This window comes from Oncorhynchus nerka, linkage group LG8 (genome assembly GCF_034236695.1).
Source record: "Oncorhynchus nerka isolate Pitt River linkage group LG8, Oner_Uvic_2.0, whole genome shotgun sequence".
Taxonomy (NCBI): domain Eukaryota; kingdom Metazoa; phylum Chordata; class Actinopteri; order Salmoniformes; family Salmonidae; genus Oncorhynchus; species Oncorhynchus nerka.
In genome coordinates, this window is record NC_088403.1 from 65,276,712 (window position 1) to 65,298,171 (window position 21,460).

General features: G+C 41.0%; 10 non-coding genes across 10 annotated transcripts; all 10 read right to left on the minus strand.

Moving 5' to 3' along the window:
• Positions 1 to 409: 409 nt before the first annotated feature.
• trnar-ucu (transfer RNA arginine (anticodon UCU)) lies at positions 410 to 482 on the minus strand. The gene has a single exon. It is a non-coding gene; the product is annotated as a tRNA-Arg (tRNA).
• Positions 483 to 1,423: 941 nt separating this feature from the next.
• trnar-ucu (transfer RNA arginine (anticodon UCU)) lies at positions 1,424 to 1,496 on the minus strand. The gene has a single exon. It is a non-coding gene; the product is annotated as a tRNA-Arg (tRNA).
• A 560-nt stretch (positions 1,497 to 2,056) lies between these two features.
• On the minus strand, positions 2,057 to 2,129 carry trnar-ucu (transfer RNA arginine (anticodon UCU)). Its single transcript has one exon. It is a non-coding gene; the product is annotated as a tRNA-Arg (tRNA).
• A 9,728-nt stretch (positions 2,130 to 11,857) lies between these two features.
• trnar-ucu (transfer RNA arginine (anticodon UCU)) lies at positions 11,858 to 11,930 on the minus strand. Its single transcript has one exon. It is a non-coding gene; the product is annotated as a tRNA-Arg (tRNA).
• Positions 11,931 to 14,911: 2,981 nt separating this feature from the next.
• On the minus strand, positions 14,912 to 14,984 carry trnar-ucu (transfer RNA arginine (anticodon UCU)). The gene has a single exon. It is a non-coding gene; the product is annotated as a tRNA-Arg (tRNA).
• A 935-nt stretch (positions 14,985 to 15,919) lies between these two features.
• On the minus strand, positions 15,920 to 15,992 carry trnar-ucu (transfer RNA arginine (anticodon UCU)). Its single transcript has one exon. It is a non-coding gene; the product is annotated as a tRNA-Arg (tRNA).
• Positions 15,993 to 16,929: 937 nt separating this feature from the next.
• trnar-ucu (transfer RNA arginine (anticodon UCU)) lies at positions 16,930 to 17,002 on the minus strand. Its single transcript has one exon. It is a non-coding gene; the product is annotated as a tRNA-Arg (tRNA).
• A 935-nt stretch (positions 17,003 to 17,937) lies between these two features.
• trnar-ucu (transfer RNA arginine (anticodon UCU)) lies at positions 17,938 to 18,010 on the minus strand. Its single transcript has one exon. It is a non-coding gene; the product is annotated as a tRNA-Arg (tRNA).
• Positions 18,011 to 18,946: 936 nt separating this feature from the next.
• Positions 18,947 to 19,019, minus strand: trnar-ucu (transfer RNA arginine (anticodon UCU)). The gene has a single exon. It is a non-coding gene; the product is annotated as a tRNA-Arg (tRNA).
• Positions 19,020 to 19,950: 931 nt separating this feature from the next.
• On the minus strand, positions 19,951 to 20,023 carry trnar-ucu (transfer RNA arginine (anticodon UCU)). Its single transcript has one exon. It is a non-coding gene; the product is annotated as a tRNA-Arg (tRNA).
• Positions 20,024 to 21,460: the final 1,437 nt, after the last annotated feature.

Genomic DNA, 21,460 nt, shown 5'->3' on the forward strand with positions numbered 1-21,460 from the left:
CCGAAAAGCATTTTAAAAATCTGACTTGTTGCCTGGATTCACAACGAGTGTAGCTTTAATTCGATACCCTGCATGTGTATTTTAATGAACTTTTGAGTTTTAACTAATACTATTAGCATTTAGCGTAGCGCATTTGCATTTCCAGAGCTCTAGTTGGGACGCAAGCGTCCCGAGTAGAGGGAAGAGGTTAAGTCACTGTGGAAATGTGTGATCAGCATGACCTATACGAACTGATAGAAGCAGTTGTAAAAAAACGAAGCATTTCGGAGGGCACAGAGACATGCCCATGAAATTCTCCTTTTTATCCCTGTTAAATCTTCATTTTTAAAATTTGAATCGGAAAGCTTCAATCCATCAAACTCTTTGTTATGTGCTGATCTCTCTTCCTCGATAGGAATTTGCATTCATTCACCCCAGATGGGACTTGAACCCACAATCCCTGGCTTAGAAGGCCAGTGCCTTATCCATTAGGCCACTGGGGCACTTGCTTTAAAAGAACTGAATAGCAGAGAGTGTTTTCGACCGATTCTACACGTGGTTAAAGTAGACATCACGCTTCCGCTTCGCTTCTGTAATCAGCATGACCTGTACAAACTGACAGAAGCAGTCAAAAAATAATCACGGAGGGCACTGAGACATGCCCATGAAATTATGGTTTAATATTTCTGTTTGCACTTCATTGCAAAAAGCAAACTGAATAGCAGAGGATGGTTTCGATCCGTAAATCACTGGGTTAACTGCCAGGTACACTTCCACTACATCACTCCACTTTCAGGTACCCCAAAACAATACTTGAATTCACAATACATGGATTAGGAGATCAGTGTCTTAAGCCACTGTGGCACTCTGTGATCAGCATGACCTATATGGATTGATAGAAGCAGTAATAAAAAAAGAATCACGGAGGGCACAGAGACATGCACATGAAATTCTCCAATTTAAAAAAAAAATCCCTGTTTACACTTCATTTCTAAAAGTAGAATTGGATAGCTTCGATCCATCAACCTGTTTGTTATGTGCCCAGCTCTTCTCTTCTGTTTCCACTTCATTGCTAAAAGCAAACTGGATAGCAGAGGATGCTTTCGATCCCTAAATCACTTGGTTAACTGCCCTGCACTCTTCCACTTCATCCCTCCACTTTCAGGTACCCCAATAAAATACTTGAACTCACAATAAATGGATTAGGCGGTCAGTGTCTTAAGTCACTGTGGAAATGTGTGATCAGCATGACCTATACGAACTGATAGAAGCAGTTGTAAAAAGAAAATGCATTTCGGAGGGCACAGAGACATGCCCATGAAATTCTCCTTTTTTAGTAGCCCTGTTAAATCTTCATTTCTAAAAATAGAATCGGAAAGCTTCAATCCATCAAACTCTGTGTTATGTGCTGATCGCTCTTCCTCCATAGGAAGTTCTATTGATCCACCCCAGATGGGACTCGAACCCACAATCCCTGGCTTAGAAGGCCAGTGCTTTATCCATTAGGCCACTGGGGCACTTGCTTTAAAAGAACTGGATAGCAGAGAGTGGTTTAGACCGATTGTACACGTGGTTAAAGTAGACATCACGCTTCCGCTTCGCTTCTGTAATCAACATGACCTGTACAAACTGACAGAAGCAGTCAAAAAATAATCACGGAGGGCACTGAGACATACCCGTGAAATTATGGTTTAATATTTCTGTTTGCACTTCATTGCTAAAAGCAAACTGAATAGCAGAGGATGCTTTCGATCCATAAATCACTGGGTTAACTGCCAGGCACACTTCCACTACATCACTCCACTTTCAGGTACCCCAATAAAATACTTGAACTCACAATAAATGGATTAGGCGGTCAGTGTTTTAAGTCACTGTGGAAATGTGTGATCAGCATGACCTATACGAACTGATAGAAGCAGTTGTAAAAAAAAAATGCATTTCGGAGGATACAGAGACATGCCCATGAAATTCTCCTTTTTTATCCCTGTTAAATCTTCATTTCTAAAAATTGAATCGGAAAGCTTCAATCCATCAAACTCTGATGATCTCTCTTCCTCCATAGGAATTTGCATTCATCCACCCCAGATGGGACTCGAACCCACAATCCCTGGCTTAGAAGGCCAGTGCCTTATCCATTAGGCCACTGGGGCACTTGCTTTAAAAGAACTGGATAGCAGAGAGTGGTTTCGACCGATTGTACACGTGGTTAAAGTAGACATCACGCTTCCGCTTCGCTTCGGTAATCAGCATGACCTGTACAAACTGACAGAAGCAGTCAAAAAATAATCACGGTGGGCACTGAGACATGCCCATGAAATTATGGTTTAATATTTCTGTTTGCACTTCATTGCTAAAAGCAAACTGGATAGCAGAGGATGGTTTCGATCCCTAAATCACTTGGTTAACTGCCCTGCACTCTTTCACTTCATCCCTCCACTTTCAGGAACCCCAATACAATACTTGAACTCACAATAAATGGATTAGGCGGTCAGTGTCTTAAGTCACTGTGGAAATGTGTGATCAGCATGACCTATACGAACTGATAGAAGCAGTTGTAAAAAGAAAATGCATTTCGGAGGGCACAGAGACATGCCCATGAAATTCTCCTTTTTTATCCCTGTTAAATCTTCATTTCTAAAAATTTAATACGAAAGCTTCAATCCATCAAACTCTGTGTTATGTGCTGATCTCTCTTCCTCCATGGAAATTTGCATTCATCCACCGCAGATGGGACTCGAACCCACAATCCCTGGCTTAGAAGGCCAGTGCCTTATCCATTAGGCCACTGGGGCACTTGCTTTTCAGAACTGGATAGTAGAGAGTGGTTTCGACCGATTGTACAAGTGGTTAAAGTAGACATCACTCTTCCGCTTCGCTTCTGTAATCAGCATGACCTGTACAAACTGACAGAAGCAGTCAAAAAATAATCACGGGGGGCACTGAGACATGCCCATGAAATTATGGTTTAATATTTCTGTTTGCACTTCATTGCTAAAAGCAAACTGAATAGCAGAGGATGGTTTCAATCCATAAATCACTGGGTTAACTGCCAGGCACACTTCCACTACATCACTCCACTTTCAGGTACCCCAAAACAATACTTGAATTCACAATACATGGATTAGGAGATCAGTGTCTTAAGCCACTGTGGCACTCTGTGATCAGCATGACCTATATGGATTGATAGAAGCAGTAATAAAAAAGAATCACGGAGGGCACAGAGACATGCACATGAAATTCTCCAATTTAAAAAAATCCCTGTTTACACTTCATTTCTAAAAGTAGAATTGGATAGCTTCGATCCATCAACCTCTGTGTTATGTGCCCAGCTCTTCTCTTCTGTTTGCACTTCATTGCTAAAAGCAAACTGGATAGCAGAGGATGGTTTCGATCCATAAATCACTTGGTTAACTGCCCTGCACACTTCCACATCATCCCTCCACTTTCAGGTACCCCAATACAATACTTGAACTCACAATAAATGTATTAGGCGGTCAGTGTCTTAAGTCACTGTGGAATTGTGTGATCAGCATGACCTATACGAACTGATAGAAGCAGTTGTAAAAAAAAATGCATTTCGGAGGATACAGAGACATGCCCATGAAATTCTCCTTTTTTATCCCTGTTAAATCTTCATTTCTAAAAATTTTATAGGAAAGCTTCAACCCATCAAACTCTGTGTTATGTGCTGATATCTCTTCCTCCATGGGAACTTGCATTCATCCACCCCAGATGGGACTCGAACCCACAATCCCTGGCTTAGAAGGCCTTATCCATTAGGCCACTGGGGCACTTGCTTTAATAAAAATGGATAGCAGAGAGTGGTTTCGACTGATTGTACAAGTGGTTAAAGAAGACATCACGCTTCAGCTTCGCTTCTGTAATCAGCATGACCTGTACAAACTGACAGAAGCAGTCAAGAAATAATCACAGAGGGCACTGTGACATGCCCGTGAAATTATGGTTTAATATTTCTGTTTGCACTTCATTGCTAACAGCAAACTGAATAGCAGAGGATGGTTTTGATCCATAAATCACTGGGTTAACTGCCAGGCACACTTCCACTACATCACTCCACTTTCAGGTACCCCAAAACAATACTTGAATTCACAATACATGGATTAGGAGATCAGTGTCTTAAGCCACTGTGGCACTCTGTGATCAGCATGACCTATATGGATTGATAGAAGCAGTAATAAAAAAAGATTCACGGAGGGCACAGAGACATGCACATGAAATTCTCCAATTTAAAAAAAAAATCTCTGTTTACACTTCATTTCTAAAAGTAGAATTGGATAGCTTCGATCCATCAACCTCTGTGTTATGTGCCCAGCTCTTCTCTTCTGTTTGCACTTCATTGCTAAAAGCAAACTGGATAGCAGAGGATGGTTTCGATCCCTAAATCACTTGGTTACCTGTCCTGCACACTTCCACTTCATCCCTCCACTTTCAGGTACCCCAATACAATACTTGAACTCACAATAAATGGATTAGGCAGTCAGTGTCTTAAGTCACTGTGGAAATGTGTGATCAGCATGAGCTATACGAACTGATAGAAGCAGTTGTAAAAAAAATTGCAATTTGGAGGGCACAGAGACATGCCCATGAAATTCTCCTTTTTTATCCCTGTTAAATCTTCATTTCTAATAATTGAATCAGAAAGCTTCAATCCATCAAACTCTGTGTAATGTGCTAATCTCTCTTCTTCCATAGGAATTTGAATTCATCCACCCCAGATGGGACTCGAACCCACAACCCCTTAATTAGAAGGCCAGTGCCTTATCCATTAGGCCACTGGGACACTTGCTTTAAAAGAACTGGATAGCAGAGAGTGGTTTCGACCGATCGTACACGTGGTTAAAGTAGACATCACGCTTCCGCTTCGCTTCTGTAATCAGCATGACCTGTACAAACTGACAGAAGCAGTCAAGAAATAATCACGGAGGGCACAGAGACATGCCCATGAAATTCTCCTTTTTTATCCCTGTTAAATCTTCATTTCTAAAATTTGAATGGGAAAGCTTCAATCCATCAACCTCTGTGTTATGTGCTGATCTCTCTTCCTCCATAGGAATTTGCATTGATCCACGCCAGATGGGACTCGAACCCACAATCCCTGGCTTAGAAGGCCAGTGCCTTATCCATTAGGCCACTGGGGCACTTGCTTTAACCTGTTGCTTCTACTCGGGACTCTTGCATCCCAACTAGAGCTCTGGAAATGCAAATGCCCTACGCTAAATGCTAATAGTATTAGTTAAAACTCAAAAGTTCATTAAAATACACATGCAGGGTATCGAATTAAAGCTACACTCGTTGTGAATCCAGGCAACAAGTCAGATTTTTAAAATGCTTTTCGGCGAAAGCATGAGAAGCTATTATCTGATAGCATGCAACACCCCAAAAGACCCACAGGGGACGTAAACAAAATAATTAGCATTTCGGCGTTACACAAACCGCACAATAAAATAGAAAACATTCATTACCTTTCACCATCTTCTTTGTTGGCACTCCTAGATGTCCCATAAACACTATTTGGGTCTTTATTTCGATTAAATCGGTCCATATAAAGCCTAGATATCGTTATATGTAGACTGTGTGATAAACGAAAAAAACATCGTTTCAAAACGTAAAGTCATTTTTTTAAATTCAAAAAGTCGACGATAAACTTTCACAAAACACTTCGAAATACGTTTGTAATGCAACTTTAGGTATTAGTAAACGTTAATAAGCGATAAAATTCACCAGGAGGCGATGTAAAGATCATTAGCTGTCCGTCTGGAAAAATGTCCGGCTAGAAACTCAACGAAAATATCCGGTCCTAGACCGGATTAGATACGGTGTCCTGCATGTGTTTGACCAAGAAAAAACTCGAAGGGAAATGATAAGACTCTAGACACCGTGTGGAAGCTGTAGGTACTGCAACCTCAGTCAATTAATTGTGGTTCACGTTTATCAAAGGGATCAAGTAGCGCATGGATATATTTTCCCATTTTCAGTGATCAGTTTTTCCTGTGCTTTTCGATGTAAATGCCGTTCTGGTAAAGCCACAGCAGTGATTTAACCAGTTTTTTAAACGTCTGAGTGTTTTCTATCCACACAGACTAAGCAAATGCATATACTATATTCCTGGCATGAGTAGCAGGGCACTGAAATGTTGCGCGATTTTTAACAGAATGTTCAAAAAAGTAAAGGGTCGACTTAACCTCTTGCCTCTACCTGGGACGCTTGCGTCCCAACTAGAGCTCTGGAAATGCAAATGTGCTACGCTAAATGCTAATAGTATTAGTTAAAACTCAAAAGTTCATTAAAATACACATGCAGGGTATCAAATTAAAGCTACACTCGTTGTGAATCCAGGCAACAAGTCAGATTTTTAAAATGCTTTTCGGCGACAGCATGAGAAGCTATTATCTGATAGCATGCACCAATACACTACAACAGAAAAGCACAGCAGGGGACGTAAACAAAATAATTAGCATTTCGGCGTTACACAAACCGCACAATAAAATAGAAAACAGTCATTACCTTTCACCATCTTCTTTGTTGGCACTCCTAGATGTCCCATAAACACTATTGGGTCTTTATTTCGATTAAATCGGGCCATATAAAGCCAAGATATCGTTATATGTAGATTGTGTGATAAACGAAAAAAACAGCGATTTCACAACGTAACGTCATTTTTTAAAATTCAAAAAGTAGACGATAAACTTTCACAAAACACTTCGAAATACGTTTGTAATGCTACTTTAGGTATTAGTAAACGTTAATATGCGATAAAAATCATCCGTAGGCGATGTAGATATCATTAGCTGTCGTCTTGGAAAAAATTTCAGGAGAGAGCTCTTCCGGAATGATCTGGGCGGAGACCGGAGGTAAGCGGTGCCCCTCTTTCGGTTCAACCAAGAATCAAAGATGATTAAATTCACAAGATACTCGACAACATGGGGATGCTGTGGGAGTTGAATGCTCGGTCTTATCTAATTCGGCTCACTGTTAACAATTGCGGTAGTGGCGCAAGGATATTTATTTCCATTTTCTGTGATCAGGTTTTCCTGCGCTTTCCGATGTAACGCACGTTATGTAATAGCCACAGTCGTGATTTAACCAGTTTTAAAAACTTCCGAGGGTTTCCTATACGCACATTCTAACCATATGAACGTACTATATTCCTGGCATGAGTAGCAGGGCGCTGAAATGTTGCGCGATTTTTAACAAAATGTTCAAAAAAGTAGAGGGTCGACTGAAGAGGTTAAGAGGTTAAAAGAACTGGATAGCAGAGAGTGGTTTCGACCGATCGTACACGTGGTTAAAGTAGACATCACGCTTCCGCTTCGCTTCTGTAATCAGCATGACCTGTACAAACTGACAGAAGCTGTCAAAAAATAATCACGGAGGGCACTGAGACATGCCCGTGAAATTATGGTTTAATATTTCTGTTTGCACTTCATTGCTAACAGCAAACTGAATAGCAGAGGATGGTTTCGATCCCTAAATAACTTGGTTAACTGCCCTGCACACTTCCACTTCATCCCTCCACTTTCAGGTACCCCAAAACAATACTTGAATTCACAATACATGGATTAGGCGGTCAGTGTCTTAAGTCACTGTGGAAATGTGTGATCAGCATGACCTATACGAACTGATAGAAGCAGTTGTAAAAAGAAAATGCATTTCGGAGGGCACAGAGACATGCCCATGAAATTTTCCTTTTTTATCCCTGTTAAATCTTCATTTCTAAAAATTTTATAGGAAAGCTTCGACCCATCAAACTCTGTGTTATGTGCTGATATCTCTTCCTCCATGGGAACTTGCATTCATCCACCCCAGATGGGACTCGAACCCACAATCTCTGGCTTAGAAGGCCTTATCCATTAGGCCACTGGGGCACTTGCTTTAATAAAAATGGATAGCAGAGAGTGGTTTCGAATGATTGTACAAGTGGTTAAAGTTGACATCATGCTTCCGCTTCGCTTCTGTAATCAGCATGACCTGTACAAACTGACAGAAGCAGTCAAAAAATAATCATGGAGGGCACTGAGACATGCCCATGAAATGATGGTTTAATATTTCTGTTTGCACTTCATTGCTAAAAGCAAACTGAATAGCAGAGGATGGTTTCAATCCATAAATCACTGGGTTAACCGCCAGGCACACTTCCACTACATCACTCCACTTTCAGGTACCCCAAAACAATACTTGAATTCACAATACATGGATTAGGAGATCAGAGTCTTAAGCCACTGTGGCACTCTGTGATCAGCATGACCTATATGGATTGATAGAAGCATTAATAAAAAAATAATCACGGAGGGCACAGAGACATGCACATGAAATTCTCCAATTTAAAAAAAATTCCCTGTTTACACTTCATTTCTAAAAGTAGAATTGGATAGCTTCGATCCATCAACCTCTGTGTTATGTGCCCAGCTCTTCTCTTCTGTTTGCACTTCATTGCTAAAAGCAAACTGGATAGCAGAGGATGGTTTCGATCCCTAAATCACTTGGTTAACTGCCCTGCACTCTTCCACTTCATCCCTCCACTTTCAGGTACCCCAATAAAATACTTGAACTCACAATAAATGGATTAGGCGGTCAGTGTCTTAAGTCACTGTGGAAATGTGTGATCAGCATGACCTATACGAACTGATAGAAGCAGTTGTAAAAAAAAAAGCATTTCGGAGGGTACAGAGACATGCCCATGAAATTATCCTTTTTTATCCCTGTTAAATCTTAATTTCTAAAATTTGAATGGGAAAGCTTCAATCCATCAAACTCTGTGTTATGTGCTGATCTCTCTTCCTCCATAAGACTTTGCATTCATCCACCCCAGATGGGACTCGAACCCACAATCCCTGGCTTAGAAGGACAGTGCCTTATCCATTAGGCCACTGGGGCACTTGCTTTAACCTGTTGCTTCTACTCGGGACGCTTGCGTCCCAACTAGAGCTCTGGAAATGCAAATGCGCTACGCTAAATGCTAATAGTATTAGTTAAAACTCAAAAGTTCATTAAAATACACATGCAGGGTATCAAATTAAAGCTACACTCGTTGTGAATCCAGGCAACAAGTCAGATTTTTAAAATGCTTTTCGGCGAAAGCATGAGAAGCTATTATCTGATAGCATGCAACACCCCAAAAGACCCACAGGGGACGTAAACAAAATAATTAGCATTTCGGCGTTACACAAACCGCACAATAAAATAGAAAACATTCATTACCTTTCACCATCTTCTTTGTTGGCACTCCTAGATGTCCCATAAACACTATTTGGGTCTTTATTTCGATTAAATCGGTCCATATAAAGCCTAGATATCGTTATATGTAGACTGTGTGATAAACGAAAAAAACATCGTTTCAAAACGTAACGTCATTTTTTAAAATTCAAAAAGTCGACGATAAACTTTCACAAAACACTTCGAAATACGTTTGTAATGCAACTTTAGGTATTAGTAAACGTTAATAAGCGATAAAATTCATCAGGAGGCGATGTAAAGATCATTAGCTGTCCGTCTGGAAAAATTTTCCGGCTAGAAACTCAACGAAAATATCCGGTCCTAGACCGGATTAGATACGGTGTCCTGCATGTGTTTGACCAAGAAACAACTCGAAGGGAAATGACAAGACTCTAGACACCGTGTGGAAGCTGTAGGTACTGCAACCTCAGTCAATTAATTGTGGTTCACGTTTATCAATGGGATCAAGTAGCGCATGGATATATTTTCCCATTTTCAGTGATCAGTTTTTCCTGTGCTTTTCGATGTAAATGCCGTTCTGGTAAAGCCACAGCAGTGATTTAACCAGTTTTTTAAACGTCTGAGTGTTTTCTATCCACACAGACTAAGCAAATGCATATACTATATTCCTGGCATAAGTAGCAGGGCGCTGAAATGTTGCGCGATTTTTAACAGAATGTTCAAAAAAGTAGAGGGTCGACTTAAGAGGTTAAAAGAACTGGATAGCAGAGAGTGGTTTCGACCGATCGTACACGTGGTTAAAGTAGACATCACGCTTCCGCTTCGCTTCTGTAATCAGCATGACCTGTACAAACTGACAGAAGCTGTCAAAAAATAATCACGGAGGGCACTGAGACATGCCCGTGAAATTATGGTTTAATATTTCTGTTTGCACTTCATTGCTAACAGCAAACTGAATAGCAGAGGATGGTTTCGATCCATAAATCACTGGGTTAACTGCCAGGCACACTTCCACTACATCACTCCACTTTCAGGTACCCCAAAACAATACTTGAATTCACAACACATGGAATAGGAGATCAGTGTCTTAAGCCACTGTGGCACTCTGTGATCAGCATGACCTATATGGATTGATAGAAGCAGTAATAAAAAAAAGAATCACGGAAGGCACAGAGACATGCACATGAAATTCTCCAATTTAAAAAAAAATCCCTGTTTACACTTCATTTCTAAAAGTAGAATTGGATAGCTTCGATCCATCAACCTCTGTGTTATGTGCCCAGCTCTTCTCTTCTGTTTGCACTTCATTGCTAAAAGCAAACTGGATAGCAGAGGATGGTTTCGATCCCTAAATCACTTGGTTAACTGCCCTGCACTCTTCCACTTCATCCCTCCACTTTCAGGAACCCCAATACAATACTTGAACTCACAATAAATGGATTAGGCGGTCAGTGTCTTAAGTCACTGTGGAAATGTGTGATCAGCATGACCTATACGAACTGATAGAAGCAGTTGTAAAAAGAAAATGCATTTCGGAGGGCACAGAGACATGCCCATGAAATTCTCCTTTTTTATCCCTGTTAAATCTTCATTTCTAAAAATTTAATACGAAAGCTTCAATCCATCAAACTCTGTGTTATGTGCTGATCTCTCTTCCTCCATGGGAATTTGCATTCATCCACCCCAGATGGGACTCGAACCCACAATCCCTGGCTTAGAAGGCCTTATCCATTAGGCCACTGGGGCACTTGCTTTAATAAAAATGGATAGCAGAGAGTGGTTTCGACTGATTGTACAAGTGGTTAAAGTTGACATCAAGCTTCCGCTTCGCTTCTGTAATCAGCATGACCTGTACAAACTGACAGAAGCAGTCAAAAAATAATCATGGAGGGCACTGAGACATGCCCATGAAATGATGGTTTAATATTTCTGTTTGCACTTCATTGCTAAAAGCAAACTGAATAGCAGAGGATGGTTTCAATCCATAAATCACTGGGTTAACCGCCAGGCACACTTCCACTACATCACTCCACTTTCAGGTACCCCAAAACAATACTTGAATTCACAATACATGGATTAGGAGATCAGAGTCTTAAGCCACTGTGGCACTCTGTGATCAGCATGACCTATATGGATTGATAGAAGCATTAATAAAAAAAGAATCACGGAGGGCACAGAGACATGCACATGAAATTCTCCAATTTAAAAAAAATTCCCTGTTTACACTTCATTTCTAAAAGTAGAATTGGATAGCTTCGATCCATCAACCTCTGTGTTATGTGCCCAGCTCTTCTCTTCTGTTTGCACTTCATTGCTAAAAGCAAACTGGATAGCAGAGGATGGTTTCGATCCCTAAATCACTTGGTTAACTGCCCTGCACTCTTCCACTTCATCCCTCCACTTTCAGGTACCCCAATAAAATACTTGAACTCACAATAAATGGATTAGGCGGTCAGTGTCTTAAGTCACTGTGGAAATGTGTGATCAGCATGACCTATACGAACTGATAGAAGCAGTTGTAAAAAAAAAAAGCATTTCGGAGGGTACAGAGACATGCCCATGAAATTCTTCTTTTTTATCCCTGTTAAATCTTCATTTCTAAAATTTGAATGGGAATGCTTCAATCCATCAACCTCTGTGTTATGTGCTGATCTCTCTTCCTCCATAGGAATTTGCATTCATCCACCCCAGATGGGACTCGAACCCACAATCCCTGGCTTAGAAGGCCAGTGCCTTATCCATTAGGCCACTGGGGCACTTGCTTTAACCTGTTGCTTCTACTCGGGACGCTTGCGTCCCAACTAGAGCTCTGGAAATGCAAATGCGCTATGCTAAATGCTAATAGTATTAGTTAAAACTCAAAAGTTCATTAAAATACACATGCAGGGTATCGAATTAAAGCTACACTCGTTGTGAATCCAGGCAACAAGTCAGATTTTTAAAATGCTTTTCGGCGAAAGCATGAGAAGCTATTATCTGATAGCATGCAACACCCCAAAAGACCCACAGGGACGTAAACAAAATAATTAGCATTTCATGCGTTACACAAACCGCACAATAAAATAGAAAACATTCATTACCTTTCACCATCTTCTTTGTTGGCACTCCTAGATGTCCCATAAACACTATTTGGGTCTTTATTTCGATTAAATCGGTCCATATAAAGCCTAGATATCGTTATATGTAGACTGTGTGATAAACGAAAAAAACATCGTTTCAAAACGTAACGTCATTTTTTAAAATTCAAAAAGTCGACGATAAACTTTCACAAAACACTTCGAAATACGTTTGTAATGCAACTTTAGGTATTAGTAAACGTTAATAAGCGATAAAATTCATCAGGAGGCGATGTAAAGATCATTAGCTGTCCGTCTGGAAAAATGTCCGGCTAGAAACTCAACGAAAATATCCGGTCCTAGACCGGATTAGATACGGTGTCCTGCATGTGTTTGACCAAGAAACAACTCGAAGGGAAATGACAAGACTCTAGACACCGTGTGGAAGCTGTAGGTACTGCAACCTCAGTCAATTAATTGTGGTTCACGTTTATCAATGGGATCAAGTAGCGCATGGATATATTTTCCCATTTTCAGTGATCAGTTTTTCCTGTGCTTTTCGATGTAAATGCCGTTCTGGTAAAGCCACAGCAGTGATTTAACCAGTTTTTAAACGTCTGAGTGTTTTCTATCCACACAGACTAAGCAAATGCATATACTATATTCCTGGCATAAGTAGCAGGGCGCTGAAATGTTGCGCGATTTTTAACAGAATGTTCAAAAAAGTAGAGGGTCGACTTAAGAGGTTAAAAGAACTGGATAGCAGAGAGTGGTTTCGACCGATCGTACACGTGGTTAAAGTAGACATCACGCTTCCGCTTCGCTTCTGTAATCAGCATGACCTGTACAAACTGACAGAAGCTGTCAAAAAATAATCACGGAGGGCACTGAGACATGCCCGTGAAATTATGGTTTAATATTTCTGTTTGCACTTCATTGCTAACAGCAAACTGAATAGCAGAGGATGGTTTCGATCCATAAATCACTGGGTTAACTGCCAGGCACACTTCCACTACATCACTCCACTTTCAGGTACCCCAAAACAATACTTGAATTCACAACACATGGAATAGGAGATCAGTGTCTTAAGCCACTGTGGCACTCTGTGATCAGCATGACCTATATGGATTGATAGAAGCAGTAATAAAAAAAAGAATCACGGAGGGCACAGAGACATGCACATGAAATTCTCCAATTTAAAAAAATCCCTGTTTACACTTCATTTCTAAAAGTAGAATTGGATAGCTTCGATCCATCAACCTCTGTGTTATGTGCCCAGCTCTTCTCTTCTGTTTGCACTTCATTGCTAAAAGCAAACTGGATAGCAGAGGATGGTTTCGATCCCTAAATCACTTAGTTACCTGCCCTGCACTCTTCCACTTCATCCCTCCACTTTCAGGTACCCCAATACAATACTTGAACTCACAATAAATGGATTAGGCAGTCAGTGTCTTAAGTCACTGTGGAAATGTGTGATCAGCATGAGCTATACGAACTGATAGAAGCAGTTGTAAAAAAATTGCAATTCGGAGGGCACAGAGACATGCCCATGAAATTCTCCTTTTTTATCCCTGTTAAATCTTCATTTCTTAAGTTTGAATGGGAAAGCTTCAATCCATCAATCTCTGTGTTATGTGCTGATCTCTCTTCCTCCATGGGAATTTGCATTCATCCACCCCAGATTGGACTCGAACCCACAATCCCTAGCTTAGAAGGCCAGTGCCTTATCCATTAGGCCACTGGGGCACTTGCTTTTCAGAACTGGATAGTAGAGAGTGGTTTCGACCGATTGTACAAGTGGTTAAAGTAGACATCACGCTTCCGCTTCGCTTCTGTAATCAGCATGACCTGTACAAACTGACAGAAGCTGTCAAAAAATAATCACGGAGGGCACTGAGACATGCCCGTGAAATTATGGTTTAATATTTCTGTTTGCACTTCATTGCTAACAGCAAACTGAATAGCAGAGGATGGTTTCGATCCATAAATCACTGGGTTAACTGCCAGGCACACTTCCACTACATCACTCCACTTTCAGGTACCCCAAAACAATACTTGAATTCACAATACATGGATTAGGAGATCAGTGTCTTAAGCCACTGTGGCACTCTGTGATCAGCATGACCTATATGGATTGATAGAAGCAGTAATAAAAAAAGAATCACGGAGGGCACAGAGACATGCACATGAAATTCTCCAATTTAAAAGAAAATCCCTGTTTACACTTCATTTCTAAAAGTAGAATTGGATAGCTTCGATCCATCAACCTCTGTGTTATGTGCCCAGCTCTTCTCTTCTGTTTGCACTTCATTGCTAAAAGCTAACTGGATAGCAGAGGATGGTTTCGATCCCTAAATAACTTGGTTAACTGCCCTGCACACTTCCACTTCATCCCTCCACTTTCAGGTACCCCAAAACAATACTTGAATTCACAATACATGGATTAGGCGGTCAGTGTCTTAAGTCACTGTGGAAATGTGTGATCAGCATGACCTATACGAACTGATAGAAGCAGTTGTAAAAAGAAAATGCATTTCGGAGGGCACAGAGACATGCCCATGAAATTCTCCTTTTTATCCCTGTTAAATCTTCATTTCTAAAAATTTAATAGGAAAGCTTCGACCCATCAAACTCTGTGTTATGTGCTGATATCTCTTCCTCCATGGGAACTTGCATTCATCCACCCCAGATGGGACTCGAACCCACAATCCCTGGCTTAGAAGGCCAGTGCCTTATCCATTAGGCCATTGGGGCACTTGCTTTTCAGAACTGGATAGTAGAGAGTGGTTTCGACCGATTGTACAAGTGGTTAAAGTAGACATCACTCTTCCGCTTCGCTTCTGTAATCAGCATGACCTGTACAAACTGACAGAAGCAGTCAAAAAATAATCATGGAGGGCACTGAGACATGCCCATGAAATGATGGTTTAATATTTCTGTTTGCACTTCATTGCTAAAAGCAAACTGAATAGCAGAGGATGGTTTCAATCCATAAATCACTGGGTTAACCGCCAGGCACACTTCCACTACATCACTCCACTTTCAGGTACCCCAAAACAATACTTGAATTCACAATACATGGATTAGGAGATCAGAGTCTTAAGCCACTGTGGCACTCTGTGATCAGCATGACCTATATGGATTGATAGAAGCAGTAATAAAAAAAGAATCACGGAGGGCACAGAGACATGCACATGAAATTCTCCAATTTAAAAAAAAAATCCCTGTTTACACTTCATTTCGAAAAGTAGAATTGGATAGCTTCGATCCATCAACCTGTTTGTTATGTGCCCAGCTCTTCTCTTCTGTTTGCACTTCATTGCTAAAAGCAAACTGGATAGCAGAGGATGCTTTCGATCCCTAAATCACTTGGTTAACTGCCCTGCACTCTTCCACTTCATCCCTCCACTTTCAGGTACCCCAATACAATACCTGTACTCACAATAAATGGATTAGGCGGTCAGTGTCTTAAGTCACTGTGGAAATGTGTGATCAGCATGACCTATACGAACTGATAGAAGCAGTTGTAAAAAAAATGCATTTCGGAGGGCACAGAGACATGCCCATGAAGTTCTCCTATTTTATCCCTGTTAAATCTTCATTTCTAAAAATTGAATCGGAAAGCTTCAACCCATCAAACTATGTGATATGTGCGGCTCTCTCTTCATCCACAGGAATTTGAATTCATCCACCCCAGATGGGACTCGAACCCACAATCCCTGGCTTAGAAGGCCAGTGCCTTATCCATTAGGCCACTGGGGCACTTGTTTTAAAAGAACTGGATAGCAGAGAGTGGTTTTGACCGATCGTACACGTGGTTAAAGTAGACATCACGCTTCCGCTTCGCTTCTGTAATCAGCATGACCTGTACAAACTGACAGAAGCAGTCAAAAAATAATCACGGAGGGCACTGAGACATGCCCATGAAATTATGGTTTAATATTTCTGTTTGCACTTCATTGCTAAAAGCAAACTGAATAGCAGAGGATGGTTTCGATCCATAAATCACTGGGTTAACTGCCAGGCACACTTCCACTACATCACTCCACTTTCAGGTACCCCAAAACAATACTTGAATTCACAATACATGGAATAGGAGATCAGTGTCTTAAGCCACTGTGGCACTCTGTGATCAGCATGACCTATATGGATTGATAGAAGCAGTAATAAAAAAAGAATCACGGAGGGCACAGAGACATGCACATGAAATTCTCCAATTTAAAAAAAAAATCCCTGTTTACACTTCATTTCTAAAAGTAGAATTGGATAGCTTCGATCCATCAACCTGTTTGTTATGTGCCCAGCTCTTCTCTTCTGTTTGCACTTCATTGCTAAAAGCAAACTGGATAGCAGAGGATGCTTTCGATCCCTAAATCACTTGGTTAACTGCCCTGCACTCTTCCACTTCATCCCTCCACTTTCAGGTACCCCAATACAATACCTGTACTCACAATAAATGGATTAGGCGGTCAGTGTCTTAAGTCACTGTGGAAATGTGTGATCAGCATGACCTATACGAACTGATAGAAGCAGTTGTAAATAAAAATGCATTTCGGAGGGCACAGAGACATGCCCATGAAGTTCTCCTATTTTATCCCTGTTAAATCTTCATTTCTAAAAATTGAATCGGAAAGCTTCAACCCATCAAACTCTGTGATATGTGCGGCTCTCTCTTCATCCACAGGAATTTGAATTCATCCACCCCAGATGGGACTCGAACCCACAATCCCTGGCTTAGAAGGCCAGTGCCTTATCCATTAGGCCACTGGGGCACTTGTTTTAAAAGAACTGGATAGCAGAGAGTGGTTTTGACCGATCGTACACGTGGTTAAAGTAGACATCACGCTTCCGCTTCGCTTCTGTAATCAGCATGACCTGTACAAACTGACAGAAGCAGTCAAAAAATAATCACGGAGGGCACTGAGACATGCCCATGAAATTATGGTTTAATATTTCTGTTTGCACTTCATTGCTAAAAGCAAACTGAATAGCAGAGGATGGTTTCGATCCATAAATCACTGGGTTAACTGCCAGGCACACTTCCACTACATCACTCCACTTTCAGGTACCCCAAAACAATACTTGAATTCACAATACATGGAATAGGAGATCAGTGTCTTAAGCCACTGTGGCACTCTGTGATCAGCATGACCTATATGGATTGATAGAAGCAGTAATAAAAAAAGATTCACGGAGGGCACAGAGACATGCACATGAAATTCTCCAATTTAAAAAAAAAATCCCTGTTTACACTTCATTTCTAAAAGTAGAATTGGATAGCTTCGATACATCAACCTGTTTGTTATGTGCCCAGCTCTTCTCTTCTGTTTGCACTTCATTGCTAAAAGCAAACTGGATAGCAGAGGATGCTTTCGATCCCTAAATCACTTGGTTAACTGCCCTGCACTCTTCCACTTCATCCCTCCACTTTCAGGTACCCCAATACAATACCTGTACTCACAATAAATGGATTAGGCGGTCAGTGTCTTAAGTCACTGTGGAAATGTGTGATCAGCATGACCTATACGAACTGATAGAAGCAGTTGTAAAAAAATGCATTTCGGAGGGCACAGAGACATGCCCATGAAGTTCTCCTATTTTATCCCTGTTAAATCTTCATTTCTAAAAATTGAATCGGAAAGCTTCAACCCATCAAACTCTGTGATATGTGCGGCTCTCTCTTCATCCACAGGAATTTGAATTCATCCACCCCAGATGGGACTCGAACCCACAATCCCTGGCTTAGAAGGCCAGTGCCTTATCCATTAGGCCACTGGGGCACTTGTTTTAAAAGAACTGGATAGCAGAGAGTGGTTTTGACCGATCGTACACGTGGTTAAAGTAGACATCACGCTTCCGCTTCGCTTCTGTAATCAGCATGACCTGTACAAACTGACAGAAGCAGTCAAAAAATAATCACGGAGGGCACTGAGACATGCCCATGAAATTATGGTTTAATATTTCTGTTTGCACTTCATTGCTAAAAGCAAACTGAATAGCAGAGGATGGTTTCGATCCATAAATCACTGGGTTAACTGCCAGGCACACTTCCACTACATCACTCCACTTTCAGGTACCCCAAAACAATACTTGAATTCACAATACATGGATTAGGAGATCAGTGTCTTAAGCCACTGTGGCACTCTGTGATCAGCATGACCTATATGGATTGATAGAAGCAGTAATAAAAAAAGAATCACGGAGGGCACAGAGACATGCACATGAAATTCTCCAATTTAAAAAAAAAATCCCTGTTTACACTTCATTTCTAAAAGTAGAATTGGATAGCTTCGATCCATCAACCTGTTTGTTATGTGCCCAGCTCTTCTCTTCTGTTTGCACTTCATTGCTAAAAGCAAACTGGATAGCAGAGGATGCTTTCGATCCCTAAATCACTTGGTTAACTGCCCTGCACTCTTCCACTTCATCCCTCCACTTTCAGGTACCCCAATACAATACCTGTACTCACAATAAATGGATTAGGCGGTCAGTGTCTTAAGTCACTGTGGAAATGTGTGATCAGCATGACCTATACGAACTGATAGAAGCAGTTGTAAAAAAAATGCATTTCGGAGGGCACAGAGACATGCCCATGAAGTTCTCCTATTTTATCCCTGTTAAATCTTCATTTCTAAAAATTGAATCGGAAAGCTTCAACCCATCAAACTCTGTGATATGTGCGGCTCTCTATTCATCCACAGGAATTTGAATTCATCCACCCCAGATGGGACTCGAACCCACAATCCCTGGCTTAGAAGGCCAGTGCCTTATCCATTAGGCCACTGGGGCACTTGTTTTAAAAGAACTGGATAGCAGAGAGTGGTTTTGACCGATCGTACACGTGGTTAAAGTAGACATCACGCTTCCGCTTCGCTTCTGTAATCAGCATGACCTGTACAAACTGACAGAAGCAGTCAAAAAATAATCACGGAGGGCACTGAGACATGCCCATGAAATTATGGTTTAATATTTCTGTTTGCACTTCATTGCTAAAAGCAAACTGAATAGCAGAGGATGGTTTCGATCCATAAATCACTGGGTTAACTGCCAGGCACACTTCCACTACATCACTCCACTTTCAGGTACCCCAAAACAATACTTGAATTCACAATACATGGAATAGGAGATCAGTGTCTTAATCCACTGTGGCACTCTGTGATCAGCATGACCTATATGGATTGATAGAAGCAGTAATAAAAAAAGAATCACGGAGGGCACAGAGACATGCACATGAAATTCTCCAATTTAAAAAAAAAATCCCTGTTTACACTTCATTTCTAAAAGTAGAATTGGATAGCTTCGATCCATCAACCTGTTTGTTATGTGCCCAGCTCTTCTCTTCTGTTTGCACTTCATTGCTAAAAGCAAACTGGATAGCAGAGGATGCTTTCGATCCCTAAATCACTTGGTTAACTGCCCTGCACTCTTCCACTTCATCCCTCCACTTTCAGGTACCCCAATACAATACCTGTACTCACAATAAATGGATTAGGCGGTCAGTGTCTTAAGTCACTGTGGAAATGTGTGATCAGCATGACCTATACGAACTGATAGAAGCAGTTGTAAAAAAAAATGCATTTCGGAGGGCACAGAGACATGCCCATGAAGTTCTCCTATTTTATCCCTGTTAAATCTTCATTTCTAAAAATTGAATCGGAAAGCTTCAACCCATCAAACTCTGTGATATGTGCGGCTCTCTCTTCATCCACAGGAATTCATCCACCCCAGATGGGACTCGAACCCACAATCCCTGGCTTAGAAGGCCAGTGCCTTATCCATTAGGCCACTGGGGCACTTGTTTTAAAAGAACTGGATAGCAGAGAGTGGTTTTGACCGATCGTACACGTGGTTAAAGTAGACATCACGCTTCCGCTTCGCTTCTGTAATCAGCATGACCTGTACAAACTGACAGAAGCAGTCAAAAAATAATCACGGAGGGCACTGAGACATGCCCATGAAATTATGGTTTAATATTTCTGTTTGCACTTCATTGCTAAAAGCAAACTGAATAGCAGAGGATGGTTTCGATCCATAAATCACTGGGTTAACTGCCAGGCACACTTCCACTACATCACTCCACTTTCAGGTACCCCAAAACAATACTTGAATTCACAATACATGGAATAGGAGATCAGTGTCTTAAGCCACTGTGGCACTCTGTGATCAGCATGACCTATATGGATTGATAGAAGCAGTAATAAAAAAGAATCACGGAGGGCACAGAGACATGCACATGAAATTCTCCAATTTAAAAAAATCCCTGTTTACACTTCATTTCTAAAAGTAGAATTGGATAGCTTCGATCCATCAACCTGTTTGTTATGTGCCCAGCTCTTCTCTTCTGTTTGCACTTCATTGCTAAAAGCAAACTGGATAGCAGAGGATGCTTTCGATCCCTAAATCACTTGGTTAACTGCCCTGCACTCTTCCACTTCATCCCTCCACTTTCAGGTACCCCAATACAATACCTGTACTCACAATAAATGGATTAGGCGGTCAGTGTCTTAAGTCACTGTGGAAATGTGTGATCAGCATGACCTATACGAACTGATAGAAGCAGTTGTAAAAAAAAATGCATTTCGGAGGGCACAGAGACATGCCCATGAAGTTCTCCTATTTTATCCCTGTTAAATCTTCATTTCTAAAAATTGAATCGGAAAGCTTCAACCCATCAAACTCTGTGATATGTGCGGCTCTCTCTTCATCCACAGGAATTTGAATTCATCCACCCCAGATGCGACTCGAACCCACAATCCCTGGCTTAGAAGGCCAGTGCCTTATCCATTAGGCCACTGGGGCACTTGTTTTAAAAGAACTGGATAGCAGAGAGTGGTTTTGACCGATCGTACACGTGGTTAAAGTAGACATCACGCTTCCGCTTCGCTTCTGTAATCAGCATGACCTGTACAAACTGACAGAAGCAGTCAAAAAATAATCACGGAGGGCACTGAGACATGCCCATGAAATTATAGTTGAATATTTCTGTTTGCACTTCATTGCTAAAAGCAAACTGAATAGCAGAGGATGGTTTCGATCCATAAATCACTGGGTTAACTGCCAGGCACACTTCCACTACATCACTCCACTTTCAGGTACCCCAAAACAATACTTGAATTCACAATACATGGATTAGGAGATCAGTGTCAAATCAAATCAAATTTATTTATATAGCCCTTCGTACATCAGCTGATATCTCAATGGTGTACAGAAACCCAGCCTAAAACCCCAAA